General features: G+C 41.0%; 1 pseudogene across 1 annotated transcript; it reads right to left on the bottom strand.

Moving 5' to 3' along the window:
* Nucleotides 1–8772: 8772 nt before the first annotated feature.
* On the bottom strand, nt 8773–9553 carry LOC308435296 (arylamine N-acetyltransferase 2-like; annotated as a pseudogene). The gene has a single exon. The product of its transcript is annotated as an arylamine N-acetyltransferase 2-like (transcript).
* Between the last annotated feature and the right edge of the window lie 9847 nt (nt 9554–19400).

The raw sequence follows: 19400 nt of genomic DNA, 5'->3' as shown, positions 1-19400 counted from the left end.
GACCAAACTTGGATAAGTCCCAATTATACCTGCTGAGCCAAATTTGCCAGCCTAGACTTCTAACTGTTTATCTGTTTGTTTGTTTGTTTTTTCAGTGTTTGTTTGTTTGTTTGTTTTTTTCCAGAAAGGGTCCCATGCATTCCAGGTTGGCCGTGCAGCACAGGATGACTTTGAACTTATCTGTCTGCTTCCGCCTCCCCAGTGCTGGGGTCATTTCTGCAGTGCTGGGGTTCCCTGCTTGCCGTGTTAGCACTGTTCTGCCTGAGTCCGATCTCTAGTCCTCATTAAAGCCACCCCCTTTTTAATGAAGATTATGTGAAACAATATGGGTTTGTTGCCTGGGACTTAATAGCCAGCCAACAAATGTTGGTAGGAAGAATCGGACCGATAACAGGATAAACTGTATAGTATGTGTGTCATATCTCAATAAAGCTGTTCTTAGCAAAGCACTCAAGGCTTTAGAGGTAAAGCGGTGTCATCTGTTATTTTTAAACCGTAACAGAACCGAAAAGTAATCATACCATTCACCTCCCTTCTAGTGTTCCTCCACACAGAACTGCTGAAGGCCATAGCTATGCAGAAAACCAAACAAACAAACAAAAAAAAAACCACAGTAATATTCAGCCACAGGGTGCTCAGGAGAGTGGGCCCTTGTTGAAAATGAGTCTGTTAACATTATACATCAGGCTGATGAGATCATCTTGGAGACCTAACTAGTTTGTATCACCCTCAATAAGGTGGTTACACACAGTGTTTCATTTACCAGGCACACAAATAGCAGGTCTTCCCCATTGCTCTCTGCCCCATTCCTTTGAGAGAAGATGTCTCTCTGTATCTAGAATGTGCCTTATTTCAGTGACCTTTTCCATTGGAATCTCCAGTTAGTGGCTGCCATTTTCTTTTTTACTTCAGTGTTATATGTGTGTCTGTTTGGGTGTGTACACATGTGTGCGTACACACAGAGGCCAGAAGAGAACCCCGGGGTCTTCCATCAGTCTGCACTTGAGGTTGAGTCTGTCCTTGAACCTGAGACTTGCAGTCCCTTGGCCGTGCTGGAAGCCATCGAGTCCCAGTCGTCCTCCTGTCCCTGGCCCACGTGGAGCAGGCATGCTGGGACGGGATAAGCCTGTGCTGGCCACACTGCGGTCCTCACGACTGCACAGCAAGCACCCCCTCTTGTTACTCTCCTCAACTCTCTGTACCGTCCTTGTTCATTCAGAACCCAAGGGATATGGGTAGGGGAAAGAAATACAGCATGTTGGGTGCTTTAGAAGAAAGACTTACTGAGTAAAGTAGATCACATGTAAAATGTGCCAGTTTTGAAATTAGAGCTCTTCTAGGGAGGGTATTTTCTTTTCTTATTTTGTAATTGCTCTTTCTTACACTCACATTTGAACAGTCCCTTGTTCAACCTTGACAGATTTCTGTACCGAACAACCGTGAGATAAGGCTTCACGTATAAATACGCCAGAAGACAGTAAGGCTTAAAACAAGGTGTCAGTTTAGCAAAACAGCAGCGGGAGTTTCTCCAGAACCTATGACCTTCTCTACCACCAGTTCTTGGCCAGCTTTATAGTACTAGGAATGAGGTCCATGCTGTGGAGCAGGCATCAGATCTAGCAGGAAAGTGCGTGGTTACTCCATCACGGCTTCAATATGCTTGGCCCAGGGAGTGGCACTATTTGAAGGTATGGCCTTGTGGGAGTGGGTGTGGCCTTGTGGGAGTGGGTGTGGCCTTGTGGGGTGGGTGTGGCCTTGTGGGAGTAGGTGTTTCACTGTGAGTCTAGGTTTTGAGACCCTCATCCTAGCTTCTAGTGGGGTTCAGGTGGGGACGTGGGACTCTCAGCTCCTCCTGGACCATGCCTGCCTGGATGCTGCCCTGCTCCTGCCTTGACGGCTCTAGATTGAACCTCTAGGCTTGTAAGCCAGCCCTAATTAAATGTCCTTGTCCGGGTTGCCTTGGTCATGGTGTCCACTCACAGCAGTAGGACCCTAATGAAGACACTGGAGCAGTAGCTGCGTCTTGCCAGATAGGTAATTATCCTGGCTCCTGGGGTCCATAGCTGGGTAAGAACACTGGTGACAGACTCCCACCCCCAGGTTACTTGTATCAACCCCCAGCACCAATGATAGCTACCCCTCAGTGAGAAACTGCAGCACCAGTTCACCAGTCAGGTGTGATTTCTCATTGTCTATCCAGAAGCCCAAGAGCGGTGTCTTTAGCAATGGAGTCTTTCAAACCCAGGGCCCTGGCATCAGCCTGTAATGTGGTGACTTCTGGGGCCAACTGACCAAAACTTATCGGGAGGTATTCTTTACTGGAATTTTTATTTCATAACCTCTGGCGTCTGGAAAGTATTATCCACACGTTTGCCTATGAAATTGTCAAAGTTTTTGTCTGTTGGTTGGTTCTAAAAGAACAACATCCTATCCCCATTAGATGAACACAGAAAGAGTATACAGTCAATGTTGTGTTTATTAACGAAATTGAGTGGAAGTAAGAACACGTGTTAACCAGGCAGCATACACCAGCAGATATGAGCCCCCTCACACACACACACATACAGAAGAGGTCTGCCTGTTCTGGCTTCAGGGAGTGGGGAGGTCTGGTAGGGTGGGGGTAGGGCCATCCTCTTGGGAGACTGGGGAAAAGAATGAGTGGGGTAAGGAACAGTCAGAAGACAGAGTGGGAGGGGGAAATGACTGGAGTTTAAGAAAGATTAAATACATAGGTAAATAAATAATAGTAATAAAATGGGGTGGGAGAACAAGTTCTAAGATGACTTTGCCAACCTGACAGTTTGTAGCACTCACTTGATGAACCCAAGAGAGCATCTACCTGAAGTCTCCAGTTTCTCTTCTCGCTTCTTCCAGGAGTTGTTCCCTCTTGTAACCCCACCGCCCACGCATTCTCATTCATCTTTCAAACCCCTTTCCCCCGTTATATAATCTTGTAACTTCCCCTCTCCTCACCAGCTCCCTGAACAGCCAGGAGACGCTGAAAAGGCGGGGGAGTAGTGCAAACACCGAAATAGCGTGTAGTAAGATGCTTAATCTGTTAATGATATTTTGAAACTGGGAGTGTGAATAAAAACTGTAAGCGCCATGACGCAGCTTTTAAAGCTTAAGAAATATCCCCACCCCTCTGTCAAATGTTCGGCTCTGATAAAAAGAATGAGAAGGTAGCGAAGCGAACACAGTGCCCCCACGCCAGACTACTCGGCTTCTGACTCTGGCTTGGTGCCACTAACATAACAAACACCTCTGCCAAGTTATTTAATCTCTGTGAGCAAGCGTTCGTCTTCTCCTTATATCATAAGGTGATTAAAAGAATCAGCTAAGACGCAAGTGCTTGCTGAGTTCAGATATGCCTAATGCAAAGGGAGAGGCAACTTCACATCGAGGGAGTGCAGAATGTGGGGGACTCCATATGCTCTAATACGTGTATTAGAACTAAGGAACCGGAACAAACAAAATGTATCTCCTGCTCTAGATCTGGGAAGTTGAGTTTTGTCATGAACGTGAGTCCCACAGGCTGGCCTTGGCTGCTATCTGTACCTGCTTTCCCCAAGGCACACACACAATGCTTTGGCAGGTTATACTTTATCTAAAGGTCAGCAGCAGGCTTCTTACATGTCTTGCTACATGATGAGAAAACCAGGCTGATTTCAATCAGTGAATCAAACCTAGTCTAATAGGTTTAAATCAATAGCAAAAGAATTTTGACAGAAAATATAGTCTCTGGGCTCTATATATTTTAGATGAGATATTTGCATATGGTGGGAAACTTTTCCTAAGAAGAAATAACTGATACTGTCCAACCAAGAGTGATGTAAAAACTAGAGCTAGTATTAGAAAAAAAATGTTAAAGTTTGTTTGTTTGTTTGCTTTGTTTCGAGATGGGGTTCCTGTGTAGCCTTGACTGTCCTGGAACTCGGTTTGTAGACCAGGCTGGCCTCAAACTCACAGAGATCTGCCTGCTTCTGTTTCCAGAGCTGGGATTAAAGATACATGCCACCACTGCCTGGCTAAAAAATAACTTTTTATTTTATTTTATTTTTTTAACTTTATTTTAAAAAACAAAGATAAAAGAAAAAAATTTTAAACATTTTTGCATAAATGTATACAAATACATTTTTGTCAGTGCTTGGCTTTTTTTTTTTTCTTTTTTTTAAAGGTTTGATACTCTGCATTAAGGTCTTACTAGTTACAATGAGCAAAAAGTACATGTAAAACAGGATGTAACCCGGAATTAGTCAATGTTTTCTTGGTGTGTAAGGATTGAGCATAATTTTTGTTTTGTTTTGTTTTCTTTTTTTCTTGAACTTCACACAGTCTGTGAGTTGTTTCTGGGGCAGTCCAAGCCTCTGGGGTTAGCATCCCACTATCAGTGACTGCATATTATGTCTGTTCTTTTGTGACTGTGTTATCTCACTCAGGATGATATTCTCTAGATACAACCATTTTCTTAAGAATTTGGTTAAGTCATTGTTTCTGATGGCTGAGTAGTACTCCATTGTGTAAATGTACCACAATTTTTGTATCCATTCATCTACTGAAGGACATCTGGGTTCTTTCCAGCTTCTGGCTATTATAAATAGAGCTGCTAAGAACATTGTGGTGCATGTATCTTTGTTGTATATTGGAGTGTCTCTGGGGTATATGCCCAGAAGTGGAATAGCTGGGTCTTCAGGTAGTACTATGTCCAAAAAAATAACTTTTTAATTAAAAACTGTATTCACTTTAATTTATGTGTGAGTGTTTTGTCTCTGTATATGAATATGTATGTGCACCATATGCATTCTTGGTACCTGTGAGGGTCAGAAGAGGGTGTCAGACCTGAAGTTACAAATGGTCATGTGAGTCACCTTGTGGATGCTGGGGACTGAGCAGCAGGTGCTGAACCACCTCTCCAACCTCCATTTTATGTATTTGATTTGCTATTTACCTTAATGGATAGACTTTAAGGTTGTTAAGAATCATATAATGATAACCGTAACAATAATAAACTAGAAATGTTTAAATAGCAGCCTCTGGCTCTTTCCCCAAGCCTCACTCATAGTAGACAGGGCATGGAGAGCGAAGTGATTTAGAAGATGCTAACCCTGAGCATTTGAGCAGCACGTGACCTTATGTGCCTCATCGTTTGTACGTTTATCATTTCCTCCGGTGACATCATTTCTGTGCGGGTGAAACTGGGAAACCCAAACACCAGAGTGGAGTAGAGACACCGCTGCATGTCCACATTCCAGACATTAGCATTGTCTGCTCCCAGGGCAGGACTGGATCACTCAGCTTTTCTGTTTGGCCAGTCCTTCTCTTCGTTTGGCTAAAGGATTGAAAAGATGTAAACCGCTTACAAAGACTTTTAGACGAATATAATAGTAATTAGTAAGAAAAAAAAATGTGCTCCAATCCCTACAAGAACATTGGGAAGTCAATCCTCACAACATTGCCTCCCCATTGTCTCTCAGCAGCAGGACACTTGTAAAAGTAACTTATTTACCTGGTGTAATTGTCTCGGAGGCTGACTGCCTCAGTCTGCAAACCTCAGCCTAGCCCGGGAAGCCTCCAGCCTCCATACAATCTTATCTGGGCCGAGAATGTTTCCAGCCTCTGAGGCTTACTGCTGAGTAAGCTCAGCCTTTCTAGCTCTTTCTGAACTCTGGCTGGCCGGTCAACCCAGCTGTTCCAGCTCAGACTCCTCTCTGAGCTGACTGACTCAGCTTCTCTTTGGCTTCTCTCTTGGCCTCTAACTGAATTGCTCTGTTTGGTCTCAAACTAAGTCTGGCAATCTGCTTCAACCTTCTCATCCTCTGGCTTGTTCTGTCTTCACCTGTGTCTAGCTTGTTCTCTCTCTGCAACCTGTCTCTCTACAGCCGTTCCAGTAAAAGAGCCTCCTTCCCTCTCTCTGCACAGACCCTTAAGTAGTTCCCCTTTCCTCTCTCTCCTTGTGAGAGCTGAGCAGATCCTGTCCTGTCAAATCTTTCACCTGTCTGCCACTCAATTACACACCAATTTCAAACATGGGTACTTCTTTCTGCAAACTAACTTTATCTTCATTGTCTGCAACTAAAGTTGTGTTCTAAGGGCTGAGTCACACCACGACAAGAAACAAGTTTTCTCAGTAGACAACACGATTTCCAGGGTCATGGTATGATCTCGTATCCTGCAGCAGACACCTACTGAACATGCAGCAGACTTGGTGATATCATAAAAACATTTCTCTTGGTTTTGTTTTGCTAGTCAGTATGCTTCTATTTAGGACCTCTTGGATTATGTTAATTATGTTTTTATATAAACTTGTGATGGTCTAAGTCTGCTGCAGTCTGCTACTGGACAGAGCTTCTCTAACCAAAGAGATTGATGAGAAGGGCAAGAAATGATTATATACTACCATAGAAAGTCCAACCTCCTTAATCATACACATGTCCCCTTTGACGTACTAGTTCTGAAATACTGGAGGGTTTGGCCTGGTTTCTTTTAAGTGAAGATAACTTCATATTTGTTCAAAACTGAACTCAATACTGAATATGAAGCTACTTGAAGACCTGAGTATACACTGCTGGACTGCTACTAAATGTGAATGTTTAAACAAATTGATATTCATCAATATCACAAAATGGTTACATAATAGCAAACAGCTTAGTTAAAATCAGGTAGAAAACTAATAGACCACATCACGGACATCCAGCTACTGAAAATGTTAAAATGAATCGTTCTATTATAATTTTATATAAATTATAACTTTACCGAAAATGTTCTTTTTATTCCGAGGAATTCTAGTTTTGCCTTGCCTTTGTTTTTATGAGGCACGGTCTTGGTATCAGACCAGCATGGCCGGAGCGCACCATGTCAGCCTAGTCTGACCTGGCCCATCAGTCCATCTTCCATTTGTTGAGTGTTGGGATTAAGGCCTGTGCTACACAACACTACATCTGTATGAAGGATGCTTATGGATGAAACAGTGCACTCCAACACAGATAGCAGAAAAATGATAAGGCATATTCTATATGCTTATAAATATTTCCCAATTAAGCCATAGCATACAGAGAAAAGACAGGATTTTACCTGTGGCTTGATAACCCGGAAGGCAGAATAGTGAATCTCCAATGATCTCCCATGTTCTAACCTCAGAATCAGTGAGTGTGTAAATGTCATGGCTTAAAGGGCCTTTGTAGATGAGGCTAAGGTTACAGGCCTTGAAAGGAGGAATTATTCAGTTGAGTCCAGGCTAACCACGAAAGTAAAGTAAACGTTTCCACTTGTGTTTATAAGGTGAGAAGACCATGGGGAACTAGCTTAGAAGAGGGGATAAAGAGCCAGGAGCTAGTGATGCAGGTACCTGTTAGAAGCTGAAAAAGGCCAGGAAATATGAATTCCCTTTTAAACTCACCAGCAAGAAGCATAGTCTCACCTATCCTGTGATTTTTAGCCTCATTAGATTTGCATCAGAAGCCTAAGCCCTATGACAGTGTTCTGCTGGTATCTATAGTCACAAGGTGTTTGGTAGTTCTTTATAGCACGAGTAGAAAACTAATAGATCAGCTGTAGAACAGAGCAAAATCTAGTCAGGCCCGAGAGTAGTCACTGTATATGCTTAACATAGTGTTAAACAGATATGCGACTTATAGATTAAAAATAAGAAGAAAGTGGATTGATATTCTCTGGGTTACAAGTTGGAGAAATATGAAAGACATTTCTCTTGAACTCTGAAAAGGACAATGTGGAGAGTTAAAGGTACACACAAGACTTTGGTGACTTAACTTTCAGAGGCAATGCCATCAGATTCCTAACATCAAATATTAGTAAGTGACCCTTAATAAGGAACACCTAGAGCTTATACATTATGCTGATTGCATTTCATCTGGGCCGCAGAAGCCAAGGACAGGTAACAGTTGATAACCAAAGAGTTTCCAGACAAGCTTCTGCAAGACAGTCAATGATGCACCACATGCAAAAAATTCTATGAAGGCTTCCAGTTGACTCTCTGAAGCAGTTTAAGGAAGTTAGGACTGTCGCCTCATGAACCTCATTATATTAGGGCTCTCCAGGTGAAAAGAATCAATAGGTTACAGGCAATGACAATATAGAGATACGGAGAACAGCATTTATTATTAATAATTATTATCTTATTATTAATTATTATTATTAATATTCTACCATCCCTAAACTGGAAATGAGGAAAGTGCAGGTTCTTTTCAAGCTCAAAGCCCTGAAAGCTGTAGAAACGAGTACTGTTAACTCCCAGTTTAAATCTGAAGGCTCAAGTACTTGGAGAGCTAATCCTTGAAGACAACAGAAGATGGATAGCCTATTTCAAGCAGAGAGACTTAGCACCTCCTCCACCTTTTTGTGCTTGTCTGTCCCTTACAATTTTGGGTGGTGTCCTCTCTCATTCCTGAGTGTAATTTTTACTCAGTCTATAGATTCAAATGCTAATCTATTGTTGGAGCATCTACAAAGACATACCCAGAGACAACACTTTACTAACCTCATAGACATCTACAACACAGTCAACTAGTCCTTACGTTGACCATCACAGTTGGTCTTTACAGCTAGAGAAAACTGAGTCAGGTGACTTATGAGAGCAGAATCCACAAATACACATAGACCAGGGCATCACGCCATTCTAAGAAAAAGGAGGCTAGGAATCGATGTAGATGTTTTTTGTTTTTTTGTTTTTTAAGCATGCCGGTTGAATTTAATGGGAATGCTTTACACACTATTCCTTTTACTTAACGATTAGCACAAATTTTTGTATAAATTTAGTCATAAGTCAATGCTGGGTATTTCCTTGCACGCATCAACATGGTCACCAGTATGTTCATGACACCAGTTTGAACATTTTATCACAAAATGCCCAAGCACATGGAAGAACACCAAAACCCCAAATATAGTTTTCAGTAAATCTATTATTTCTTCCTCAGTAAGACTCTTAAACTCTATAAGATCTACATTGTCCCTATAGCTGAATCTTCTATAGGTGAGGGTGGAGCCAACCAAACAATGAACCCCTTCTGGGGTCTGCAAGGAACAAAATTATTTGCTTGTAACACAGATGCTGGAGATGTCTGAAGATAAGTTTTCATGGCCTCAAAATAGTTTGGGCTCAAGAGAAAAAGAATAGATTTTTCGATATTTGTTCTTTTCAAGGAGATCCGAGTTGACAGTCTTGGTTTGGAACATACTGCCCTCTTCTGATTTGGTCCAAGTACTAGGTTCCATTCTCCTCTGTCAAACGAAAGATGGCAGGCACCTGAGGCTGATCCTTGATGGATGTTAATTCCAGAGGCTCCCACATCTGCTAGGAACGTCCAAACCCAGCATCAACAATGCAGTCCTTCCCACGGAGGGTCCCCTGTACTAGAAGGTGAATCATGCCGCTGCTGTACTTACTGGCTGGAGTGTTAAAGACATATGCTCCCAACATTGTGGTTTCAAAGCCCATTTTGGTCAGAGCCCAGTACAGCAGATGATTAACCTGGGGACACCACCCATCCTGCTGCTTCCTCACAATTTGATCAAAGATGGCTTCTAAACTCAGCTCCATGGATTGACATAATGACTATGTCAGAATAATCCTTTAAATTCCCGTGTAGTCAAAGGTACTACTGAAAATCTCATTTATCCCCAAATGGAGGAAAAATGTGGTTTTATATCTTCTGACACGATTTCTGGTACGTGATAATGTAGGAAAACCCAATGAGATTTTCTATGAGACATAATAGAGGCAAATATCAATGTCTATTTTACAATATTCGGCCACAATCGTGGCTTTTGAGTGAAGCTGAATGAGAAGTAGACTTGTGTATAGTGCTGCCTCTTGTCTACCGTGCTGACTCCGTTTGTTCTGGATTTTATCTTTTTATAACACCATACAGAAAAACAAACTTCTGTTGTGGGGGAAATGGTTGGATGAACTAGTTCTAAATTGTACGAAGGCACATCAGTGAACTTTACATCTTCCTAAAACAACTATGGTTAAAAGAATCAAGGAAAACATGGGAGAGGCTGGGAAGATGGCTCTGTTGGCCGAGTTCATGTGTAAGCATGGAAACCTGGTTTTGATCCTTATTACTCATCTTAGAAAGCCAGGTGTGTGCCGTGGGTCTGTGAGTCCAGCACAGGAGTATGAGGGTCTCCCCAACCACCATGTTCAGCAGAGTCAGGATCTGTGAGACAGAGGAAGGTAGTTCTGCAAGAGATAAGAAGGCAGTTCAGTTAAATGTGACTCAGTATTCCGCATTGGCTCAAACTTTGAGAATCTGACCTTGAGTAGTTTACTTTAGGCACATATAAGCATAGCAATATTTGGACAAAAGTTTCCTGGTGATAATTAACTCAATTCTATGTGCACAACAAAGCTTATGACATGACTACCTTGAAACTCTATAAAGCACAAGTGACATTGCCAATAAAAACAGGTTCTATAGATTAACTGAGAAAACAAGTTTAAGATAAACAAGTTCATGATAAGCGTCTGGGGGAAGAACCGGTGTAGCTTAGACAGAGCTAACACAAAGATCATCACTATTCACCACATCCACTCTGGACAGAAAACAGGTTACATGTTTCTCTCTTGGAAGAGACAACCCTGTGTTTTTAACATTCCTGGTTGCCCCAGTGTTTACCTATGAGAACAGGCACCCATATGCCTCCTACACTGGAAAAGTAGAGATGGGATGATTCCTAGGGGCCACTGTCTGGCTAGTCTACTTGGCAGTTGAAGTGTACGTTTAGTGCGATATTCTCTCAAAAAATAAGTTAGACAGTAGTGGAGCAAGAAAGCCAAGGTCAACCTATTGTCACCCCTTGCACATGAATATATGTGTATGCACCCCAAGAAGCACATACAAACACATAAACTCATGCACATATCCAAACAGAAAGGAAGCAACACTACCATACTCATCTATGAAGTCAGCATCACCTTACCACAAACATTGGATAATGCTACAACAATAACACCAACAATTATAGATTCTTGGTGGATACATATGCAAAAATTATTTTTCAAATTCTGTCAAACTTAATTGAAGAACACATCTAAGATCAAACAGCATGTTCAAATTAACTTCATCTCAAGCATGCAAGTTTGTTCAGCATACACAAGTGTCAGTAGGGTTTCACTGCTGTGAACAGACACCATGACCAAGGCAACTCCTTTTGTTAAAATCTTATTATTCATTTACATTTCAAATGATGTCCCCCTTCCTGGTTACCCCTTCACAGTCCCCATCCAACCCCCCTATTCCCCTTCCCCTTTGCCTCTGTGAGGGTGCTCTTCCACCCACTCACCCACTCCCGTCAAGACAACTCTTATAAGGGTAACATTTAACTGGGGCTGGCTTACAGGTTCAGAGGTTCAGTCCATTATCATGAAGGTGGGAGCATGACAGCATCCAGGCAGGCATGGTTCAGGAAGAGCTGAGTATTTTACATCTTGTTCCAAAGGCAAACAGGAGACGTCTGGCTCCCAGGGAGCTAGGATGAAGCTTTTGAAACCCATGCCCACAGTGACACACTTTCTCCAACAAGGCCACACCTACTCCAACAAGACCATATCTCTTAATAGTGCCACGCCCTGGACCAACCATATTCAAGCCATCACAACAAGTGTCACTTAGCACATTATTTAAGAAAAGAAATTATAATCATCTCTATCAGGGAATTCATCATTCATCTGTGAGAAAAACCTTGGCAAAATTAGGGAAAAAGGGATCTCACCTCCATATAGTATCGGTATATATAGCATACCTAACACCGGTGGAACTGGTTTTCAAACCTGTGACAAAGCAGGATGCTTAGTTTATTTTATTTGATATAGTATCCAAAGTTTTAGCAAGAGCAAGAAGACAAGAGCAAGAAGTAAAGGGAAGACAAATAGGAAGAGAAATAAAAAATTTCCTGCTTGTAGACGATTCGATCCTATACATAAAAGACAGTACAGATTCCACTCCAACCTCTAAGAGCAGATCAAAGTATTTAGTAAAGCAGCAGGAAACAAACTAACATTCAACTTGTATGTCAGAAAGTGACTTGCTGAGAAAGAAATCATTACAAAAGAAATATGATTGACAATAGTTTTTAAAGCAAAAAGAGAGAGAGAGAAAATACCTAAAAATAAGCCTGACAAAGAAGTTAGAAAGGGTGGAAGAGGGATACCATGTCATATTTAAGACATTGAAGGGCAGTGCACAATAGAAAGACTCCATGCTCACACACTGACAAAATCAAGATGGTAAAAATAACTATATTACCAAAAGCAATCTACCTATGCAATGGAATCCCCATGAGATTCCAATGACCATCTTTTCAGAAATAGAGAAAACGATCCTAAAATTCATATGGAAGCAGAAAAGATCCCGAATAGCCATGGGAATCATAGGCTTAAAAAAAAAAAATTCTGATGGTCTCATAATACCTGTTCTTCGAATGCAACAACAACACTATAACAACAACAAAACTCACGCTACTGCCACTAAACACAAACAGAGACTAGTGGAATATCAGAGAGACCCAGAAATGGATCCACACAGTTACTACAACTTGAGTTTGACAAAGTTTCAGAAAGTAGGCATAAATTTGAGAAATGATAAGTTCTTTCACAAATGCTTCTGGGGAAATTTGATTTCTACCTTGAGAAATATTAAACTAGATCCATATATCTAACTCTGCTAAAAAAAAAAAAAAAAAAAAAAAAAAAAAAAAAAAAAGTATTAAAGCACCCTAATGTAAAGCCCAAAACTTGGAAACTGTGAAAGGGAAATCTAAAATGCTTGAAGATTTACATACAGTTAATTTTTTTAAATGCACTTTATTTGTATAGCAGATAATTTCTGGAGTTGAGTAAGAGGATCATGTGAAGTTAAGCTTTGGCAAAGCAAAAGAAACAGTTACTGAAGGGAAGAGACAGCCGATGCTACTGGAAAACCATAATTGCCAACTACACAGCAGACAGACGATTAAAACGTCCGATAATTTAAGCACCAGTTCCTCTAAAGCATGCGCTTGATAAATGGGTCAGTGAACTGAATAGCAGCCCTTAAAAGAAGAAATACAAATGACTAGTAAATACATGAAAACATAGCCGACATTTTTAACAATCAAGGGCATGCAAATGAAAATTGCTTTGAGAGTCCATCTCACTCCAGTCAGAATGGTGGCCATTAAAAGAAAACAAAGAAACAGAAACAGAATGTCAGCAAATTCTGGAGAGGATGAATGAAGATGATGTCTTTATGCAGGAAGGCAGGTACAGGATAAAGTGAGGTCTGTCATTGGATGAGAAGAAAGGGTGGGCGGGAACAAAGTTTTGGAAAGAGAGGAAGGAGTGAGAGGGGGGAGAAGCAGCTAGAGCAACTTGGAGGCAGATGTTAAGATTCTTCTCTGCTCATAGATACAGGTTATTATGAATTATTTAAAGGGATGTGTGTTTACAGGATTTTGTGCTGTTTAGATGGGAAAATTATATCTTATCAATTGGATCAGAGTTTATTGGGTGGTATCTTAGTCAGGGTTTCTATTCCTGCACAAAAATCATGACCAAGAAGCAAGTTGGGGAGGAAAGGGTTTATTCAGCTTACACTTCCACATTGCTGTTCATCACCAAAGAAAGTCAGGACAAGAACCCAAGCAGGTCAGGAAGCAGGAGCTGATGCAGAGGCCGTGGAGGGATGTAATTTACTGGCTTGCTTCCCCTGGTTTGCTCAGCCTGCTTTCTTATAGAACCCAGGTCTACCAGCCCAGGGAAGGCACCACCCACAATGGGCTGGGTCAGGGATGGCTCCACCCACAATGGGCTGGGCCCTCCCCCTTGATCACTAGTTGAGAAAATGCCTTACAGCTGGATCTCATGGAGGCATTTCCTCAACTGAGGCTCCTTTCTCTGTGACTAACTCCAGCTTGTGTCAAGTTGACACAAAACCAGCCAGTAGAGGTTGTATGTTCTTTCATGTGGTGACTTAACTGAGTTCAAGAGAAAGTGCAGTGGCGGGATGCACCAAGTCCCCCCCACCCCCACCCTGAGGAATTGGGATGTGCATGCCTGGCGTGGTAACAACCCACTAAGGGAACTGTGAGAGAAAGCAGTGTGTCGGGGTGCTATGCTAGAACGGCTCACGGACCGCCTGGGCCAGAGGGAGCCAGGGTGGGCGGCATTTGAGGGAACCAGTCACAACGTTTTAAAAATATTTATGGCAACAGATGTAGGGAAAGAGGGACATTTATTCACTGCTGGTCAGAAGTTGAACTTGCACAACCCCTGTGGAAATCAGTATGGGAGCCCCCAAAACCTGAAAATAGACACAGCTATCATTTTTGATATATAGCTAAGAGATTCTGCATAGAGATACCCCAAGTGTTCATCCACGTTTGTTGCTGCACGGTTCACAGCAGCAGGGAACAGAATCTGCCCATCAGTAGATAGATGAGTAAAGAGACTTGGTACAGGGGACCCTTTCATAGATATAAAGCAAGACGAAATCATGACATTTCCAGGTAAATGGGGAGAACGAAGAATTCATTCTGTTAAACAAACAAGCAAAAAAAAAAAAAAAAAAAAAAAAAAAAAAAAGCCAGGCTCTGAAATGCAAATACTGTTTAATTTTGCTCACGTGTAAAACTAGACTTAAAAATACATATTGACATTGAAGGGGAAGTTAGAGGGTGGGAAGACTCCATATTCATGGAATAGCGTAATCAATATGGTAAAAATTGTCTTTAATACTATAAGCAATCTGCCTATGCAATGCAATCCTTGTCAGGCCCTTTTTCTGCCTTTATTACCAAAGACATTTGGGACAGAAGGCCTCACCAGGTCTATTGTCACTTCCAGACCTAGGCTTAGTTCTAGTAACAATTTGAATAGAAAGTACTCAGAATGTACACCTGCGCACGTGCATGCGAACTGGAGCACACGCACAGACGCAAATGCACAAGTATACATGTACACACAGTGCACACATTCACATGCACACTCACATGAGCACACACATGCACACACTGCCGTGTATGCATGTGCAGCATGCTTATACGTCCAGCTGTTTCTTTATCTCGATCTTCTAAATATAATCTACCCATAGGGTCAGGGAAATCCTCACAGCGATGAGTTTGAGTGACATACCTTTTTTCTGCTTTCTAGAGCTTTTTTGTTTGTTTGTTTTTTTGCTAGTTTCCCTAAAGAACACACAAACAAACAGACAAAAGAATGGTGGTGCACTACGAGAGTGTAATAAAAAGCAGATAGTCTAATGGTTCAGAGACGTTACTATCCTACTTTTGATGCTGTGCAAATGCACTGGGAAGGGATTAGGACGCTGCCTCTGTGTAATGACTGATAAATGATGGCTGTGCTAATTCGAGAAGGCTTCTTCAAGGCTGTCATCTTGGCATTCTGTATTTACACAGCATGGTTATTTTTGCTGGTTCAAGTCCCTGGCATTTAAGCACACAATAAAACAGGAAATTAGTCTGTAAGCGTAGCCTTTACAACAACTATGAGTATATATTGCTGCTTGGTTTAATTGACTATGTAATGTTTTTCAAAAATTATTCCATTTATTTGATTAAACTGAAACTGCTATAAGGCTTCATTCCACCCTACAAGTTACATAGTATGCATTTATAAACAGGTACTTGGGAGGCTTTTAAAGTCTGAAAATGCCAGAGTTACATTTTGGGCCCATCATCTACACTCTAACATTTTTTCTGTCATATTTTTCTAGCATTGAGGTCACTAAATGGTTCATCTTGACATTCAAACTTGGACTTTATATAAAAACACAGTAGTAAACTGGCTTCCAGATGCTTCCAGGATTAAAGGAATTTTAATTACTATTTTACTTTTGCTAATAGTTAAAAGTCCTAATGCATAGCTGAGCTGTTTCTCCCACAGTTCAGCAGGACTGCATTACACATTGCTATTGAGTTCTCAGGTTATTGGATCATTCACAGGACTTACGCACATCTGGATTTTGAGAACAAAGGTGGTGTTTTGTTTAGGTTCTTTTTAATTCCTTTCATGTGTATTTATGTGGCATGCATGTGTGCTCACAAGGGTGTGAATGCATGTGTGCAGGGCCACAGGGGATATTGGAGATCTTCAATACCTTGTCTACCTTACTCTTTCTTGATCAGATTAAGTCCCACTAGCCGTTCTGTTCCATTTGCCGAGGCAGGATTTACAGACGGTAGGGCCACCTCACACACCTGGCACTTAGGTCACGGGACCCAAATTTCAATACTTGTTTGTGCACCAGGTACTTAACTGCTGAACCATCTGCCAAGGTTCTTAAAAGAGTTTCTGATGACGGTCTCAGAAATTGATTACTTCCCCATGACTTACAGATTGTATTCACAGCAGTCCAAACAATTCAGCCGATAGTCATTTTACTATAAAATACAGAGCATTCTCTTCTTCACCTTTCAGTCCTACATACATTGTGCGTATGGACACAGACTGGATGTGCAAAATTGAGTGGCATTAAAACAAACTCTGAAAATATATTTTAGGGATAAGAAATCACATGGTGTTACAAAACACATACCCATAAAATAGCCACCAAGAATTCTTTACAGTTACAATTTGGTTATGTTTATATCTAGTATGAAAAAATGAAATAACCAGGATAACTCAGAGTCTTTATAGACTCAGTCCCTCCCCCCATAAATTTAATGTGTATCCTTCCATTTCTTATTTAAAATTTATTTTTTATACATATAAACACATGTCCAAACAAAATTAATAGTATTAATGCCACCAGACTGAACCCCCCCAGCTTCTGATAGCCTCTCGTCCTGGTGGTCTTTTTTATTATTTGCAAAAAATTAAAGCTGGTTGCTGATGGGGATCAAGTTATCACACACTTCCATTTGTAGGATGAAAGGGGGGATAGAGTATCAGGCTGGCTCGATCTGGTCTGGACGCCATGTCCACATTGTAGTCAGTCTTATTCTCATTATAATCTCATTAAGAGCATAAAAAGGCACATACTTATGCCAGCCCCTGCACCATAACAGAACACGCACCATCTCCGAACATGCCCAGAGTATGGAAGAGAACTTACATTCAGACCCCTGGAAATTTCTTCTCCTTCTCAATAGATCTTGGTGTTAGCACACACATGGTGTGCTTCCTTATAACTCTGCACTAGTGAAGGCCAGACTCTAGACCTGTTTGGCAAGAAGAATCCTTTAAAACCTGAGCAATCTGTTTGTCTGTCTGTCCATCTGTCCGTCCATTCATCCATCCATCCATCCACCTATTTTCTATCCTCTATCTATCTATGACTATGTATATAGTACTAGTATATTACTTCCATCTCCTATAAAATATTCATCATTTAAACATGTCAAAATATATTTATTTACTCTTTTTTGATGAACACTTCTGTTTTGGCTAATATTTTGCTCCTACAAATAATACCGAAGCTAGCAATCTGCCCACCTCATACCATGTGGGAGTTTCTCTAGTTTGAATCTAGAAGTTGAAATACCGAGTTACGCAGTACATGTATGGTTTTATTTCTTACCTATTAATGTTAAGTCAACAATTGTTTGGTCTTAAAATTGTATTAATTACAATTTTTAAATGGGTTAAATATTCCTAAATGTCCATAAAATATAACTCAATATAATTTATTATTTAGCTTAAACCCTAAGGTAATGTATTAGTTCTGGTTTTTCTTTTCTTATGGAAACACTGATGCTGTGTCTTGTTTTCCTTTTGGTTTCTGTGAAGTGATACCTTTACCTTGGCAATTTATAGAAGAAAACATTTAATTTGGGACTTACAGTTTCAGAGGGTTAGCGCCAATGACCATCGCGGCAGGGAGTGTGGCAACAGACATGGTGCTGGAGCAGTAGCTGAGTTTACATCCAGAGACAACCACAAGGTTGAAAACTAGTAATGGGGTGGACTTTTGAAATCTCAAAGACAATTCCCAGTGACACACCTCCTTCAACAAGGCCACACCTAATCTTCTCTGAAGAGTTCTATTACCTGGAGACTAAGCATGCAGATATATGAGTCTAAGGGGGCCATTTTTATTCAAACTATTACATTCTACTCTCTGGCATCCATAAGCTTATGGACATAACATAATTCAGAAATTCATTCAGTCAAACTTCAAAAGTCCCCATAGTCTTTCACAGTCTCTACACAATTTTAAGTCCAAAGTTCAATTTTCTTTTGAGTCTTGAGGCAATCTTAACTGTAACCTTCTATAAAGCCAAAAAGCAAGTTACATACCTTTATCATATAATGGTACAAAATATACAGTATGGCTCCAAAAAAGAGGAATAGAGATACAGTGGACAAAAAAAAAAAAAAAAAAAAAAAAAAAAAAAGACCAAAGCCCAGTAGGGCATCAAAGGACTTAGATGACTCCACCTTCCAGTCTTCTTGATTGTAATATATGTCTCTCTCTTGAGCTGGCTCAGCTCCCTGTTTGCCAATACTCCTTGACAGACATCCCACAGCTCTTGTATTTCCAATATCTTGGGGTCTGTACGAGTCAGGATTCTCTAGAGTCACAGAACTTATGGGTAGTCTCTATATAGCAAGGTATTTGTTGGTGACTTAGTCTGTAGTCCAGTGCCTTAACAATGACCAGCAGCAGCTGTGAAGTCCAAGGATCTAGCAGACACTCAGTCCCACAAGGCAAGCAGGCAGAGAGAGAGAGAGAGCCTTCCTTGTTCCAGTGTCCTTATGTAGGTCTCCAACTGGTGTTTAATTAAAGGTGTGCACCACCACACCTGGATCTGAGACTTGCTTGTCCCAGATGACCTTAATCTCAGTGATCTCCTGGCCTTAGTTTCCTAAGATTCTTAGCTTCTATGCGTCAAGATCAGGATCAAAGGTGGGCCTCCCAATTCTAGATTGTGGTTCATTCCAGATATAGTCAAGTTGACAACCAGAATTAGCCACTACAGTGTCTCCAAGGCAATTCAGGCTTCACCTTCACAGCTTCATTCAATGATTTACCTGAGCCTCTACACAGTGACTCCCCTGTCACATACCTGGCCTCACTGGCTTTCCTTAACCACAGAGGAAAATTCCATAACCCTTTACTACTTCATGACTAAAGCAGTAGTGCTCGCCCTGTGGGTCACGATTTCTTTATGGGTTAAATGGCCTTTCCATAGGGGTCACATATCAGATATTTGCATTATTATTCATAACAGTAGCAAAATTATTGTTATGAAGCATCAATGAAATTAATTTTCTGGTTTGGAGTCACTACAATATGGGGATCTGAACTAAAAGGTCAGAGTTTTAGGAAGAATTGAGAATCATTGTTCTAAAGCCAGAAGCATGTTACTGTGCTGCCTAATTCAGATGCCTCCCTAGGATGGAATATTGCTCCCTTCTTGAAGAACATTTGCATAAGCTTTGA

Source organism: Micromys minutus, assembly GCF_963924665.1.
Source record: "Micromys minutus genome assembly, chromosome: 22".
Classification (NCBI taxonomy): Eukaryota; Metazoa; Chordata; class Mammalia; order Rodentia; family Muridae; genus Micromys; species Micromys minutus.
This window is presented reverse-complemented; position numbering and strand designations above follow the sequence as displayed.